Genomic DNA, 16762 nt, shown 5'->3' on the forward strand with positions numbered 1-16762 from the left:
GCATTCTTCACAGTAGCCAAGATACAGAACAACTTAAGTGTTCATCAGTGGATGAATAGATAGAGAAAATGTGTAGATACATCCGATACAATATTATTCAGCCAGGAGAAAGAAAGAAATTCTGTCGTTTGCAGCAATGTGTAAGGACCTTGAGGGCATTATGCTTGATGAAATAAAGCAGACATAGACAAATACTACATGGTATCACTTGTGTGGCATCTAAAGAAAAAAAAAAAGTAAAACTCATGTTGCCAGGGGCTGGGGTAGGGGAAATCAAGAGAGGTTGGCAAAAGGGTACAAACTTTCAGCTATGAAATGAATAAGGTCTGAGGATCTAATGTAAAACATGGTGACTATAGTTGATAACAGTATTGTGTAATTGAAATTTGCTGTGTAGAACTTAAATGTTCTTACCAAAAAAGAAAAAAAAAAAAGACAAGCATGTGAAATGATGGATGTTAATTAACTAATGGGCAGAATACTTCTGTTTAAGGATTGTGTACCTATATCAGATTACCATGATGTATACTTAAAATATCTTAAATTTTATATGTCAGTTATGCCTCAATAAAGCTGAAGTTAAAATGAGAAAAAAAAAACAAACAAACTGTGATCATAAATTACCAGTATTTGAATCTCTGTGTTTGTCTTTGATATTTCTTCAGGATAAAATCCTAGTACTGGATAGTTGGGATAAAAAGTCTTCGATTCATAGTATAAATTGTTTTATGCGAAGAGATGGGCTCAGCCTACCCTTTTCACAGCTATGTATAATATCTATGCCCACACTAAGTATTATGATTTTTTAAAAAGTTCAAAATCTCTATTTAATGGGTATGTTGTTTTTTGTAATTTGAAGTAGTAGTAAATATTTATTGGACACCTACTAGGTGCTACCACCTAAGACTATGCTAAGATTTAACCTACTATATATATAGTATATATATAACCTACTATATATATATATAGTATATATATAACCTACTATATATATATATATATGTATATTTAACCTATTATAGTGTAACATTGGTTTCACTGATTCATCACTTACATGTAACACTGAGTGCTCATCACAAGTGTCCTAAACTTTCTCATTTAATTCTCAAAGCAAACTTGTAGTCAATAGTCTCATGTTAGGCATGAGAAAATTTAAGATTGGCAAGATGAAACAGTTTGCCTGGGACACACCAACCTGTGAATGATGGGTCTTTAACTTTTAAACTTAATTTTTAACTTTGTTCATTTACTTAGTTGTACAAATGTTTTAATTTTTTATGATTTTAAATGTTTTGATATTTTTTGTTATGACTTCCAATCTTTGTATCATTCTTATGAAGATATTTTCTATACTTTAATTCTAAAATATTTTCATATGTTTTCTTAAATTTTCTAGAATTTATTTTTAGATGTGGTATACAATAAGGCTCTAATTCTAGTTCTCAAATTATATCCCATTGTCCAAGCATCATTTTTGAATATTCTTTTTATAATTTGGAATGCCGCTTTTCTCATATGCTAAATTCCTACATAGTCATTAATTTGCTCTCAAGCTCTAGTCCTTTCTCTTTATTTGTCTATAAATATTGTATCTATAAGGAGTGCCGATAGCATATTTGAAAAAAGTGTACAGTATGTTTTGATATGTGGGATGGCTAACCATTCTTCATTATTCTTGTTTTTCAAAATTTATAGGTTAGTTTTGCTCTTTTCACTTCTCCCTCAAGTTTAGAAAATAGTTTATTGAATTCCATGAAAAAAATCAAGCTAGAATTTTGTTTGGCATTATATTAAATCTATAGATTATTTTAGTGCATAACTGACAGGTTTATGATATTTGTTCTTCCCACCCAGAAATATATGTCTTACTATTTATTTAGCTATCCTTCTGTGTCTTTCAGTAAAAATTTTACTTTTTATCTGTATTAGTTATTAATTTGTTAGTTAGGTCTTCCTTTCTTCCTCCCCTCTCCTTCCTTTCCTCTTTCTCTTTCTCCCTCCCTCCTTCCCTTCCTACCTTCTTTCCTTGCTTCCATTTATGTGTTAGGTACCCTGGTAGATACTATGGATATAGTGGTGTGCCAAATATAGAGATCTGTGTCCTCATTACATTTGAGAGGGAGATAAACATTAAGTAGATAATGCAAAAAATAGGTGTAAAACTACAAGTGCTATTAAAGATGCCGTGTTAATGGTATATTTTAGGGGTATATTGCTTAATTTGGCTTTAATCTGGCCTTCCTATGAAAGTCAATATCTGAAAGTTGGGTTAGAGTCAACTCTGGTTGAGTAGAGTGTGTTAAGAACTTAATTGCTTTGATAACTATTGTTGAGTGGAATCTTTGTTATTTATTACATTAAAATTTTGATGGGTACTTGGAGAGAAGGCTGGATATACAATGATACTATTGTATCATTGAACATACTATGTTGACAGTTATTTTTCCTGCTACACAGGAGATACTCTTCTGTATTCTGGCTTCCATTGGTGTTTAGTTTTCAGTCTAGCTGTTATTCTTTTGCTAGTTAATGTCATTTTCTCTTTGTCTTTGGTGTTCAGCAGTTTCTCTGTTGAGTAAGAGAGGATTTATTTTTTCTTCTGCTTGGAATTTATGTGGCTTAAAACTGGATTTTAGGATTGTTTCCTTTCAGCAGTTTTGGAAAGTCCTCTGCCGTTATTTTTTTGAGTATTGCCTCTCCTGTATTTTTTCCATTATCTCCTAGTGGAAATCCAACTAGATATATGTTAGACCAACTTACCATATTGCTCATGTCTCTCAAGTCCACTTGCATTTTCTGTCTCTTTGTTTCTTATTAGTGCATTCTAGATTATTTCTATTCTCTTGTTTCCTAAATCACTGCTATTTAGAGACTAATTTCTGTTGAAACTACTCTTGGAGTTTTGTTAACTCTGTTAAGTCTAATATTTCTCAAAGTTTATTTTGTCCTTTTAAAAAATCTGCTTGGTTGTTGACGCTCTTGGTCACTTTTTTTGTTTGTTTCAGGTTTTTATTTAAGTTCCAGTTAGTTAACATATAGTGTAACATTGATTTCACTGATTCATCACTTACATGTAACACTGAGTGCTTATCACAAGTGCCCTCCTTAATCCCCATCATCCATTTAGCCCATCCCCCACCCACCTCCTTCCAGCAACCCTCAGTCTGTTCTCTATATATAGTTAAGAGTCTGTTTTCTGGTTTGCCTATCTCTCTCTCTGTCTCCTTTTTCTTCCTTCCCTTATGTTCGGCTGTTTTGTTTCTTATGTTCCACATATGAGTGAAATCATATGGTATTTGTCTTTCTCTGATTTACTTACTTCAGTTATCTTCATTCATGTTGTTACAAATGGCAATATTTCATTCCTTTTTGCAGCTAAATAATGTTCCATTATATATACATATATATACCGTATCTTCTTTATCCATTCATCAGTCAATGGACATCTGGGTTCTTTCCATAATTTGGGTATTGTGGACGTTGCTGCTATAAACATTGGAGTGCATATGCCCCTTTGAATCAGTTATGATCACATTTTTAATACCTGTTTTTATTTCTTTAAACATAAAATGTAGTATTTTTATATTCTCTGTTTATAATTTCAGTATAGGTTGTAGTTCTGATTCTGCTCTCTATTATTTTTGCTGTTGTTTGCTTTTATTGCCTTCAATTCCTTGTATATTGTGATTTTGCCTGTGAGGTTATATTCTTTGAAACTGTATCCATGGGGGTGATTGGTGTGTTCCTTCAGAGATTTGAGTTTTCTTTCGTCAGGTGCTTGGTTGTTCTGTTAACCTAGGATCCCTTTATACTAAATTCACAGATTAAGGCTTCTTGGGCAAGCCAGTAGAATGCATTTGGTCTGAAAACCCACGTTAAGATCAGCTTGGGGTTTATGAATTCTTAGGAGAGATTTTTTTTTCCTTCATCTGGTTCCAGGTTTTGAGATGTGCATTTCATTTTGCTTTCTCTTGGGCTTGTGCTATTTCTAAGTTCTCCTCACACTAAGGGTAGAGCCCTTTGTGGTTTTAGCTTTCTACTGGGGGGAGGGAGATAATGTACAGGATCAATTAGATTCCCCACATAGAGTGGGCCCCAAGGTTTTTCTCCTTTACCATATGTCATTTGAGACCATGAAAACTGAAGCTGAAAGTTATCTGGTTTAGGAAAATGCCCCAGGGGCTCTGTTTACCTTTTTGGGTTTTCGCTTTCATTTACTGTTTGGCTTCTGAATTCTCTTTATCTTTTTTTTTTGGCAACATATTGATGTGCTTAAAAATGCTGATTTTAACAAACATTTTATTCAGTAATTTAGTGGGAGAATCAGGGTTTTTTCTGCTATTCTCATCTACTCTTTTAATAATTTAATTTTATTTATCTGTGTAAGCAGTTCTTTTGAAAATAAGACAAGAATAAAAAAAGAAATTATATCGAAGAACCAACAAGCAGTTATATCAAGCTTTGTCTGCCAAAGTGAAATAATTAACATTTTATATTTAAATGTGATGTTACTTATAAGTATACAAAGTGCAGTTGTTATGATGATAGGCCATGTTGAATTTGTAATCAGAAAGAGATTTAGAGATTATGTTATTAGAGTACCTACTTTATGCTTAGTTTTCAATTGGAGGAAAAAGACTGGAGATTAGTAGACTTACAGGGTTGTGTTCTGGCTCTGCTACTTGCCACCTGAACATCCCTAACAATTCATTGAACTTTCCGGAGCCTTCAGTCTCTCCACAGTCACAGGAGAACAGTAACTCTTAACCTTCCCAAGTTATAGGATAGTTTCTAGAGTTGGATATGCTAATAATCTATGTGCGAGCACTTATAAACAGCTATTGTTAATTTTGAAGTTTTTAATTTACTCTAGCTATTAATCTCATGAGACTTCTCTGAGAGGTCATCAACGTATTCATAGAGTGCTACCTTTGTTCCCTATAACCTCTTAAAACCCACGTGAATTCTTCACCTTTCTTTGTTTAATTTCCTCTTTGTATGACATTATAGCTCAGTTCACCTTAAGAACGTGGAGGAGAAACCAAGAAAGTTGAAAGCTGATTTAGAAAGATTTATTGAAATTTTGAATGTTACCCAGTTATACATTTCTTTCATGTCCATGTCATTTGGAGCAGTATTCCGGTGTTTTTTGGGGCATAGAGTAAAATTAGTCTTTGATAGAGAATAGTAAAAGCATGCAGTATCCAGTCAGTATTGGTAAGATTTTTAAAAAATCCATTGTCTTTTGATAGGATTAGATTCTTTTCTACTTGTCAGCAGAGGGAGCCTTTGCCTCACTTTTGGATTCCAGAAGCCTGCTGGTGGCGATTTTAAAGAGCCAACTTGTGTATGGAAAATGTTTGTTTCCTCACCTAGGACTGAATAAGTTTTGGAACAAGTTTTTCCTTTGTTCTTATAAGGGAAAAACTTTCTGTTCTTGTTTTCTGAGTTCTTTACAATAGTGGCTCTTAAGTGCTGCTGTGGGAAGTTCTTTAAAGGTGGTTAATATTGGGGGGGCGCCTGGGTGGCACAGATGGTTAAGTGCCTGCCTTTGGCTCAGGTCATGATCTCCAAGACCTGCTTTGAGCCCCACATTGAGCCCAGCAGCGGGCTCCCTGCTCAACGGGGAGTCTGTTTCTTCCTCTTCCTCTGCCTCTACCCTTGCTCCTCCTGTCTCTCTTTCTCTCCAAGAAATAAATAAAATTAAAAAAATAAAAATAAAAGTGGGTAATGCTGGGATAGAATAGTGCAATCCCATGTTAAAGTTTGGAGTAGTTTTAAGGCAACAAAAAAAATTAGCTAACGTTCTGAATTTTTTATAAAGCTAAAAAAATTGCTCAAAGGGCTGTACTTAGTGCTAACATTTTCTACTTCCTACTTATTTGTATTATATTGTATTTATAGAAGACGTTGGTGATATTAGTCTGTATGTTTTAAAAAAAATCTTTGAGCAGTTCAAGGTTGACAACCTATGATGATCAGTGAAATTCAAAAACCTGGAATCACTGCTTTAGCAAGTACTTTCGCAAATAAAGATTGGAATTTCTGAATTGAACCATTTCCAACTTCTTGGTCACCTTTTGTCCTAGCTTTACCTTGATGTGTTTTCTACCCTTTTGTACCTATGAAGTGAGACTTAATGACTGTCCTATCCAAGGTATAGGTAAGTGTGGGTACTAGGGGAAGTCAGTTTGGTGGGTTTTTTTTAAGCATGCACATTTTGAGATTAAGATTGGGATGCATTCCTACCATGTTCTAGCTACTAACCTATTTTGCATATGTTCCCTTCTTTAATCATCACAGCAACCCAGTGGTGTGTGGAGGTTGTGATAAGGTTTATTTTGCATTTGAAGAAACAGACAATTATTAAACAAAGCAGCGGAAGTCACCTCTCTGTGTCAGAGCCAGGATTCAAAACCTTATCATCTTGTCTTTCTGATTCAAAATCACTGCTCTTTCTTCTTCACATTAGTACTTTAATCTGCATTTGATACTTTCTCCACTTTGTTCTTTTATAATATACCATCCTACTCTGGGAAAGGTTAACAACTAGAGAGTATCTTATTCAGTACATTTTTTTGAGTACTTTTCCTTGGGTAATAATCCCTTGTTTCTTATTGCCCAGAAAGACCACATGCAAAATTCTAATAATTACTAAAGCTTTAAGGTTTAATCTGTGTATATTTTTGAAGTAGAGTTTTATGAAATACTGATGGATCTGAAGATTATTCTATTCCTTTTGCAGCCTCTTTGGGCTTCCACAATTTATTCTCTATGGTTGAGTGTTTTTCACATTCATTTATATATTTTCATTTGGGGCCCTCTCCCACCCCACCTTTATTTCCTGTGCCTTTCCATTAGAGTTTATCTTCTTAAGAACTGAGTTATCCTTAGCCTTTTCCCTTTATTCTTAATATTTCTTAGTGTATCTAATGTTGGGTGTACAATGAGTACTTTGTTTTTGACAGTACTAAGCTCTAAAATAATTTAGGATTCTAATTGCTTAGTGTCACATATTAAAACTAATTATTTCAAGGCCTTTACCATGCCATTTTTACTTTAATGCTATTCATTCATTCATTCTTTCATTCAACAAATATTTATTGAGCTGTTGAGCCCTATTATATAGTAGGGACTATTCAGGGAGGTGTGACGAGTAAAGCATAATATCTTAAGGTGTTTTCATGTGAATATGGCAGTGTTGTTAAATATCTTGGCCCACTTGAAGATCATTGGCCCTCTTGAAATCATTGGTACCTAGTACTACAGTCTGACATGGTTTTTTACTTTCATGATGGTTTAGTTTACTTGAATAGATATTTTGGGCCCCAGGATATAAGGGATGGCACTCAATGCTGTGAGCTTGATAATGAAAACAAAATAGGCTTATCCTCAAGGGTTTTATGCTTTGTCTATGGAATTGGAGAAGGGAGAGATATGCCAAATTTAGCCATAACACCGGAAAAAATATTGTCAATACTACTAGGGAGTGATTAAGAAAGACTAGAGGGATAGTGTGGTATTTATGCCCAGAGAGGATTGGAGAAGGCTTGGAAGTGATGGGATTTTATCCTGGGGATTGAGGATGTGTAGAAGGATTTTGTGAGGTTAAGGTGGGGGAATAGCACCTGAGATGAATTGAACTAGACTGACAAACACATAAAGGCATTTAGGTCAGGCTTATGTTACCTGAAGTGTTTGGTGGTTGGGACTGGATAAGAGAGAGTAGTCAAAGTTCATTTATCAGACACATTAAAGAGTTCTTTGGATTTCCTGCTTATTAATTTATACTTATTTCTGGAGACACTGGAGTACCTTTGAAGTTTTTGAGTGGGTTGATAACATGATTGCATCTGTATATTAAGATGATTGCTTTGGTATATTTATTTTTATGAATTTTATTAAAGATATGGTATTTTAACAGCTCCTTTAGAAGAATCCAAGGAAATTTATTAGACCAAACAATGGTTAAATGGCATATCGAACTTTGTGACAAGAATTGACAGTTCAGGAAATTTAAAGTCATCGTTGTCATTATCCCTAACTCATTTTGATTTACTTTTTAAAAATTGTATGAGTTTAGATGAAGTTGAACCTCAGTTGAGAATTTCTTGGCTTTAGTTATTTTTTTTTATAACCTAATTTAGTTGGTTATAGTGAGTCTAGTGTAGACTAAAGACTATTTTTCCTTCTTTTGATATACTCATGATTTTAGGGTTAAGAGTATATATAAGATATATATGTATATATATATAAATATATAAAAATATTTAGCTTTTGGAGTTACTGCTTTATGGGATGGTTAATATTGCAAATGAAGAATATATAAAATGAAGAGGTATTTAAAATGTTTTCTGTTTATTTTTTTGGTTCTCTGGTTTCCTATCATGACTTGTTATTACCTTGAGAACTTTACCTTGCTTTGAAACTAGTTACTTAAAAAAAATTATACCCACAACATTATACTCTTCAAGAATTTTTCTTTTGGATGAGAGAAAAGAAAGGAATGCTAAGAAATAATGGACTCTTCAGGACGACATCATCTATCTTGTCTTTCTTATATAATTCAAGGTAATCCTGCATAAAGCATTAATAATAGAGGTGGGGTAAGATTATAGATATTGTGTGTGTTGGGGGAAGGATGTGGAGGCAGGGACAGTGCATTCCCAGAGAGAGCTTTCTGGCACATTCACAGTACATTTCTTTAGAGATTTCAATAGTTACCATGTTAGGGAAATTGCTGTTTTGAGGAAAGTAAACTTAAAATAGGCAGAATATCAACTTGAATAGCCAGCAGTTTCCACAGACCTAAGTTTTGAAAGATTTTCCATAGTTTTTAAAGTCTTAAAAACCCTTTGCTTTGACAAAAAGGATAATTTTCTGATTGTGTGTCCTTCTTACATTAAATTTACCCTTTTTGCTCTGAAAGACTTTTTACCCTCAACTTAAAAGGTTTTTTTTCCACATAATTTGATCTGTGAGAAAGAGGGCAATCCAATAATATCATTTAACTTACTTACCATTTACTGAATGCTTACCAGGATCAGGCAGTGTGTATTTTTATTGTATTTTATCCTTATAGCAGTATCATGTAATCTTTTCATACCACTGCTTTACAGGTGAGGAAACTGGCAGAGCTTTCAGGACTAAAATAAGGACACAGCAAATCTGGTCTCAAGTTCTGGCTTTGCCATCAGTTCTGATGAGCATGCCTGCCATATTCATCAGCAGTGTCTCTCTCCACCTAATACCCTCCCCCAGAGTTCACTGCTCTCACTCCTCTCCCGACATAATTCTTTTAAAATCCATCTGTCTGTGCACAGTGTGCTCTCTGCTTTTGTTTCTCTGATTATCTGGCAAACTCTTCCTCAGCCTGTGAGACCCAAGTATTATCTCTGTTTTGAAGATTTGCTTGGTTCTCCCAGACACTGTTAATCAAGGTGCATTGCCTTTTTGATTATTCTAATATGCCCCTGTTCTTACATTATTAGAATATTTAACTGGTTGGGGCACCTGGGTGGCACAGCGGTTAAGCGTCTGCCTTCGGGTCAGGGTGTGATCCCGGCGTTATGGGATCGAGCCTCATATCAGGCTCTTCCGCTATGAGCCTGCTTCTTCCTCTCCCACTCCCCCTGCTTGTGTTCCCTCTCTCGCTGGCTGTCTCTATCTCTGTCGAATAAATAAATAAAATCTTTAAAAAAAAAAAGAATATTTAACTGGTTAACTCCCATATTCACTGAGCTTTCTTAGGGTAGCAACTGTCTCTCTCGTTGCACATTGTAGGTGTACAGTGAATGTTTGTGGAATTCATTGAGTGAATGTGAGTTCCGGAGAATGTTATCAAAGCTTTCGTGATCATTACATTGGACAAAGTAATTCACCCAATATCTTATAAATGCAAGTGATAATATAATGTTTAGGGCTTTCTTTTAAATGCTAACATCGCATTCATATTGAATCTATCACATATAATGCTAATTTAATGAATGGTTGTAATTTCTTTATAATGTGTTATTAAACTTATTCACAGTTTAAGGGGAAAATTGTGATAAATAGCTTGGCGGAACACACACTAGTGGTCTTTGTAAGGCTATTAAAGTGCCTATTAAAATGAGACACATTAAAATGTCAAAAGGCAAGTTCATAGGAAGAGTTAGTATGAGACCCAATTTTTATTTTCTTGAGTCTTAAAGTAATTAGTCTCATGAAGTTATTTATTGGGGGCAACTCTTGAATAATAGTTGAGAATTTGTGTAATTTTTCCCTGGTACACACTTAAAAGCATTAGCTATTTAGCTCCACACGTGTTCTATTTGTTGATTTCCTCTGTTTGCTTAGGACTTTAAATTTTTATTTAGTTATATATAACTAAGGTTTTAAACTTAGAATCTACTTGAATATTGCATTATTATCAGATACTGATTGCTTTTAGAATGCTCAAATAAATATGAGGGAGATAGTAATAAGAAAGAAGCTAGCTATTCTTTCGTTCAGTTAATTGCCAATTACTAATTATTAAGCATGACCAAATAGTATCATGTATCTCAAAACTATGATAGTTTTGTTTATATGATGATATGATTGAAAAAGTACAAAAATGCTATTTAATGGTGAATTTAAAATCCCGAAAGCTCTAGAAATCCATCTACCATTTGTTTTTAAGTCTGTATCTGTTGAAATTCTACTCTGAACATTTTTGTGTCTTTGCTCATAGCAAACACGTTGTATCATTTTTTAGTTAGGTTGCAATAAAGATTAATGAGTTAGTGTTTCAGTTTTTCTGTAACAACAACAACAAAATTTTTTTTCTGTGCATGTGTGTAAAACTAGGGAGCAGAAGTTCCACAGACTTTTGGACTCTTCTGTTCTTATGTATCAGTCTTTTATGTTTCCTGTCTGCCTTTTTGACTACCTATACAGCTGTTTTTCATGTGTTTTTCAGGCTTGGAGAAAGACCAAGTATTTTTGACAGCTGCATGCTGAACTGCAATATATGCTTGGCCACAGGTCACGTTTGCATTTCTTCACTTGTATTTTTACTCAATGTGTAAAAGAAATATGAGCATAGAGAGATTCAGAAAACATGTAGCATGCTGAGTAATGGTAGTCTTCTTTCATATATGCCATTCCACTTACTCTGCGCATAGATTTCACAGGAAGAAAAAGACAGCAGAGAAATGGAGGAAATGGTATTCAGGACTGCCTTCCATGGGGCCCTTGTTGCTGTAATTGTGCATGATGGAAAACACACTGGGTCATGCATGGTAGAAAGAACTTCTGGGCATGGGGGTACACACATGTACACATGCACCCAAATTGTAATGAATAGACTATAATTTAGTAGAGAAGACTGTTAATCTAGCAGTCCGTTCCACATGTTTATCCATCATGTTAAAGATCTGACTACATGATATTTTAACACCAGGAAATGAGACACAGTATTTAATAAATGTTCATTTCGTGAGGCTGCCATAATAGAACTTTCCTGCCTCCACCTCCCAATCCCCACAGACATAAAATTTTTTCTTTGCCATTGAAAGTGAAAAAAATAATGGCTTTAAAAATCCTTTCAAAATGTTTTTGTTGAGTCCTTTCTCAATTTGTTCTTAGATCTTCCAAATAATATTTCAAATCACAATGGTTTTCTCTTATCATGGTTAAAGATCAATGGGATAAACATCCAGATTTTAAATTCTGATGAAATCTCCAATGTTCCTAATTATTTCAACTTTAAAAGATATTTTTTTCTCTGTACAGTTAAGGCATAATTTTTGAGGAAGCATCATTAAGATATTGTCATCTTTTGGGGCACCTGGGTGGCTCAGTACATTGGCCATCTGCCTTCTACTCAGGTCATAGTCCCGGGGTCCTGGGATTGAGCCCTGCATCGGGCTCTCTGCTCAGCGGGGAGCCTGCTTCTCCCTCTCTGCTTCCCCGTGCTCTCCCTTGCTATCTCTCTCTCTCTCAAATAAATAAATAAAATCTTAAAAACAAAAAAAGTTAATGTCATCTTTTCAGTCCGCTTGCTTTTACGTTTCATGCCCTATTGGTAAAACTTGATACATTGCACTGGATCAAGTATAACTGCCTCTACATCTTCTTCTAGTATGTTCCTTTCCCCCCAGAAACTTTCTCTACTCTTACCTTTGATTCATTATACCTATCCTTCTCAGTCTAGGATACATCCTAACTCTACCATGAAATCTTTCCCAGGATGTTCATTGTAATGAAGCTCTCTATCATGAAATCTTTTTCAGAATGTTCATTATAATGAAGCTCTTTGATTTTATGTAGTACTTAGTCTGTTTCACATCATTTAGGTGTTACATGTTAACTTTACATTAATTTTTAAAATGGATCCAGGGTGGTGTAATGGAGTGAGATAGATTTCTATTTGAGTACTAGCTCTGTCATTTTCTAACTCTTTGACATTAGGTAAATTATTATTACTATTTTAAAAATATTTCATTTATTTATTTACTTATTTTAGAGAGAGAGAGAAAAAAAGAGAGTGCGTGAGCAGCAGGAGGGGCAGAGGGGAAGGGAGAAGGAGAGGGAGAGAATCCTAAGCAGACTCTGCTCCGATTATGAAGCCGGATGTGGGGCTTGATCTCATGACCTCGAGATCATGACCTGAGCCAAAACCAAGAGTTGGATGCTTAACCGACTTAGCCACCAAGGTGCCCCTAGGCAAATTATTTAAACTCTGTGGGTTTCACTTTTCTCATAATCTCAGTTATTAAATATTATAGCTAATATGCTGGGTAAATGTTTAGCACAAAGGCAGGAATATAACTGGTGCTCAGTAAATGTCAATAGTTTTTATTCCTGTTGTTCTATATTTCTTACAGCTTCTAATATAGTACTAAGCGTGTGGTAAGGACTCTGAGTATGGTTCAGGGCTAGGTCATTTAAATAGCTCCTGAAATCCTATCGCTTTTATGAAGGCTTCCTGTTGGCTCTGTTCTGTCAGAACTACAAAACTTTCATGGCTTCTCTAGACTGTTCTTTCTTTTCCCATTATCTGTAAGGGGAGCCTTTGGTATGTATTCTGAAGTGGCTTCCAAAACAGTGATTTGAAGGATTTATTTATTTATTTTTGAGTAATGTTTTGGATTGATCCCTACATTTTTCTAAACGTCAGCAGCCGCGATTGTAATAAATAAAGCATTTTTCACATACTTCAAATGCAGTATGTGAAACACATAGAATAAAATCTCAGCCAGTCTGAGCTTCAGATGAATAAATTATTTGCCTAGCTTACTTCAGTTCAACAGACATTTATTAGTTTATCTCCTGTGTGCCAGGCATTTTATAGTTGCTGGATTTACAAAGATGAGTGAGACATAGTTCCTGCCTTTGAGTTTAGTCTAGGGTGAACAAGAGACACAAAAACAAATCATTTCAATTGGTGATTAGTTGTAAGATGGAGGTGAGGATGGAGCTCTGTGGGATCACACGTAGAGGGTGTTTGGGGGGAAAGAGATGAGCGTAAGTTTGTGATGTCTTTCAGAGGACAGGTGGGTTGATCCACTTGATTCAGGGACAGAGTTCTAAGTCAAAGTGGCTTCAGTATTTCTGGGAATTTGTTGCCTGCAAAGTTCCCAGGTGGGTTTGGCTTCAAGTGATGCTTGATACCTTGGCTCAAGCCATGTCTTCCATGGCCCTCTTTTAATTGTGCCTTTGTAAAAGCCAAATGGGTTCTGTGATTCCAGACTTTATCCTCCTCACATATTATTCCCCACGGGGAAGAGTAAGCTTTTCTCTAGTTCTAGCTAAACCTAGAGATTTAATTTTGCACATTGACTTAAATTATAACTGTCTCCGAACCAATCACTGTGATTAATGAGATACAAATTGGTTTGGATAAGTCAGGGCCTACCCTCAAGTTTAGAATGAAGTCAGTCTCATTCAAACCTCTCGGCCGAAGATAGGAGAAGAGGAGAATGGACGACCAAAGGGCTGCCAGCAAATGTGCTCTAGACTGGAGAAAATGAATGTAAGATTTTTTGGGGAAAGGTAATAATATAAGCAAAATCAAGAAAGCATACACCATCATGATGTTTGTGGGAAACAGCAAGTAGTTGAACATTAATACAATGTGTAGTAGAGACTTAGAAAATACTTATAAAATAACAATGTGACAGAGTATTTGCTGCCTGCTGGATTCATTTAGCTAACTAAAGTAGGTACGCCATCTTGCAGATAGGGAAACTTGAGCCCAAGCTCATAGCCAGTAATTGGTGGAGCTGGACTCAAACCCAGATTATCTGACTGTAGAGGCAGCCCATGTGGACATTACAGTCCAAGTATGCTCCTCTATATTGCTAGAGTCTCAGGGAGTAAGACTTCATATAGTACCATGCTAAGGAGTGAGTTTTCTCTAGGGCTCAAGTTTTCTTCAAGCTCTAGTTCTTTGTCATACCATGCTAAGGCAGTGATTGTCAAACTTCAGCACGTGTCAGCCAGCCTCTAGGGCTTGGTAAAACCTAGAATTGCTGGATCCTAGTACCAGAGTTTCTGATTTAGTAGATCTAGAGCAGAGTCCTAGAATTTGCACTTCTAAGAAGTTCCTAGATAATGCTGATGTTGGTGATCTGGGAGCCATGCTTTGAGGACCACTTCTTTTAGGTCGTTGGGAGTCTGAAGATTTGTGGTTCAGTGATATTCAACATATTGAAATTAACTCAAATTTCATTGGTACTTCTGCTTAGAAATACACATGTTCTGACCTCACATTCTTTAATAATACAGACATCAAAAGTACATTTTGGTTACAGTAATATTCTCCCCCACAGGTCAGGGTCACTGCATAAATTTTTCATTAATTCAGTTTGTCTCTTTGATTCTTGCTTATTAAGATTACATTTATTGTTCTTCTCCCAGGTCCCACTCAATTCACTAATGCTCAGTTTACCCCCCAATTGTTAAGAAAGTGAATTTGTATACAAAAGGTATATGTTTAAACACTGTATTTCATTTGTCTACACTTTTATTGTGAAAAATTTTAAGTACCAGAAAAAATAACATGAATACCCGTATTTCCACTATTTAGAGTCAACAGCTGTAAATATATATGTGTATATATATAATATACGCATACACACAGATTTAGCTTGATCCACTTGAAAGTAAGGTACAGATTTTGTGCTATTTCACCCATAAATATTATAGCACACATCTCTCAATAAGAACATTCTCTTACATAATCACAATACCATGAGCACACTTAAAAAAATTAATAATTCCTAATTTTTTCTAACGTGCAGTCATATTCCAGCTTCCCCAGTTGTTCCAATGTCTTCTATATCTTGTTTTTTGGTACCAGGATCCAATTAAATGAAACTAAAATTTAAGATTTAGCGATGCTAATGGATCTTTAGGTTCAGATAAGTTCTGTGTTATTTAAGATACAGGTATTTGATTGCATTAACAAAGACACAAACTTAATGACAGTTTAAATAAGGAGGATGTTTATTTCTGTCATATTTAACCACCTGGAGATAAAGTGGTCCCGGGCTCTAGTGGATGGGGGTGGGCCTTGTTGTCCTCCATATGTGGCTTCCATCTCTGAGACCTATCAAGATAGCTGTGCCAGCTCCACCATCATGCCAGGAAGAGTGGAGGGGAATGTATACTCAGTCATTTTACGGGCATATGTGGGTGCTGTACATATTACCTCTGTTCCTGTCTCATTGGCAAGAACACAATCATGTAAGCCTGGAAAAGCAGGCTTTTATGCTGAATGGCCACGTGTCTAATGATACTTCAAGTATCAAAAGAAAGAGGGGCTATTATGGGGAACAGTTAGCTTCTCTGCCACAAGTTCTTTTTTGCAAATGACTGAGCTATACCAAACTATATTAAATCCATTTAATAACTTCTTAAACCTTATAATACAGCATTTCTCTTTTTGAGATGTATAGGGCTAGTAATTGCTCCTACTTGATACTGAGCCCATATTGAACCCAGACTGTTATTCTTTTTTGAATGCTTTGATATGTAGTTTATAGATGTTCTGTTTCTAGGGCAGAAGACACCTAAAAATCAATCTGTATTTTAGGGCAATCTGATGAGTATTTTTCAATGTTAGTATTTTTCACTCCCAGCAGCGCTTAACACTATCTATGATTTGTATAAAACTGGTGCCTAAAACATGTCTGTGGATTTGATCTCTTCTGTTTGACTTATGTCTAAGTCATTTGAAAGTATGAGACTGACATACTATGAAGGAGAGTAGACTCTACTGAATAGTTTTTGTTATATTTCTTCTTTTTTTTTTTTTTTTAAAGATTTTATTTATTTATGTGACAGAGACAGCCAGCGAAAGAGGGAACACAAGCAGGGGGAGTGGGAGAGGAAGAAGCAGGCTCCCAGAAGAGGAGCCTGATGTGGGACTCGATCCCGGAACGCCGGGATCACGCCCTGAGCCGAAGGCAGACGCTTAACGACTGCGCTACCCAGGCGCCCCTGTTATATTTCTGATTTTGGAAAAAATGATATCTTTATGGGGTCATGATTGTTCTGAGAGATTATCTGTCTTGAGCTAGAGATTTTTAGCATATGGTAAATGAAAATAAGTGTACTTAAAATTATAGATATCTTCTGAATAATTTAAAATGAGAAATGTGTGTATACTGATGTACAATAATCTGACAGCTTCATCAGTTTGTAATTTAAAATTTAAACTGCTTATATTATCCCTCCAGGAAAAGATTAACTACGACATTTTTGTGATGGATAGTGATAAATGGAAAAACCA

The 16762-nt window shown here is 35.3% G+C and overlaps 1 protein-coding gene across 5 annotated transcripts in view; it reads left to right on the plus strand.

Annotated features, from left to right (window-relative positions):
• The window catches only part of BBS9 (Bardet-Biedl syndrome 9), a 429330-nt gene that overhangs the window by 83114 nt on the left and 329454 nt on the right, over positions 1 to 16762 (plus strand). The window lies entirely within an intron of this gene.

Source organism: Ailuropoda melanoleuca, chromosome 1 (assembly GCF_002007445.2).
Source record: "Ailuropoda melanoleuca isolate Jingjing chromosome 1, ASM200744v2, whole genome shotgun sequence".
Taxonomy (NCBI): Eukaryota; Metazoa; Chordata; class Mammalia; order Carnivora; family Ursidae; genus Ailuropoda; species Ailuropoda melanoleuca.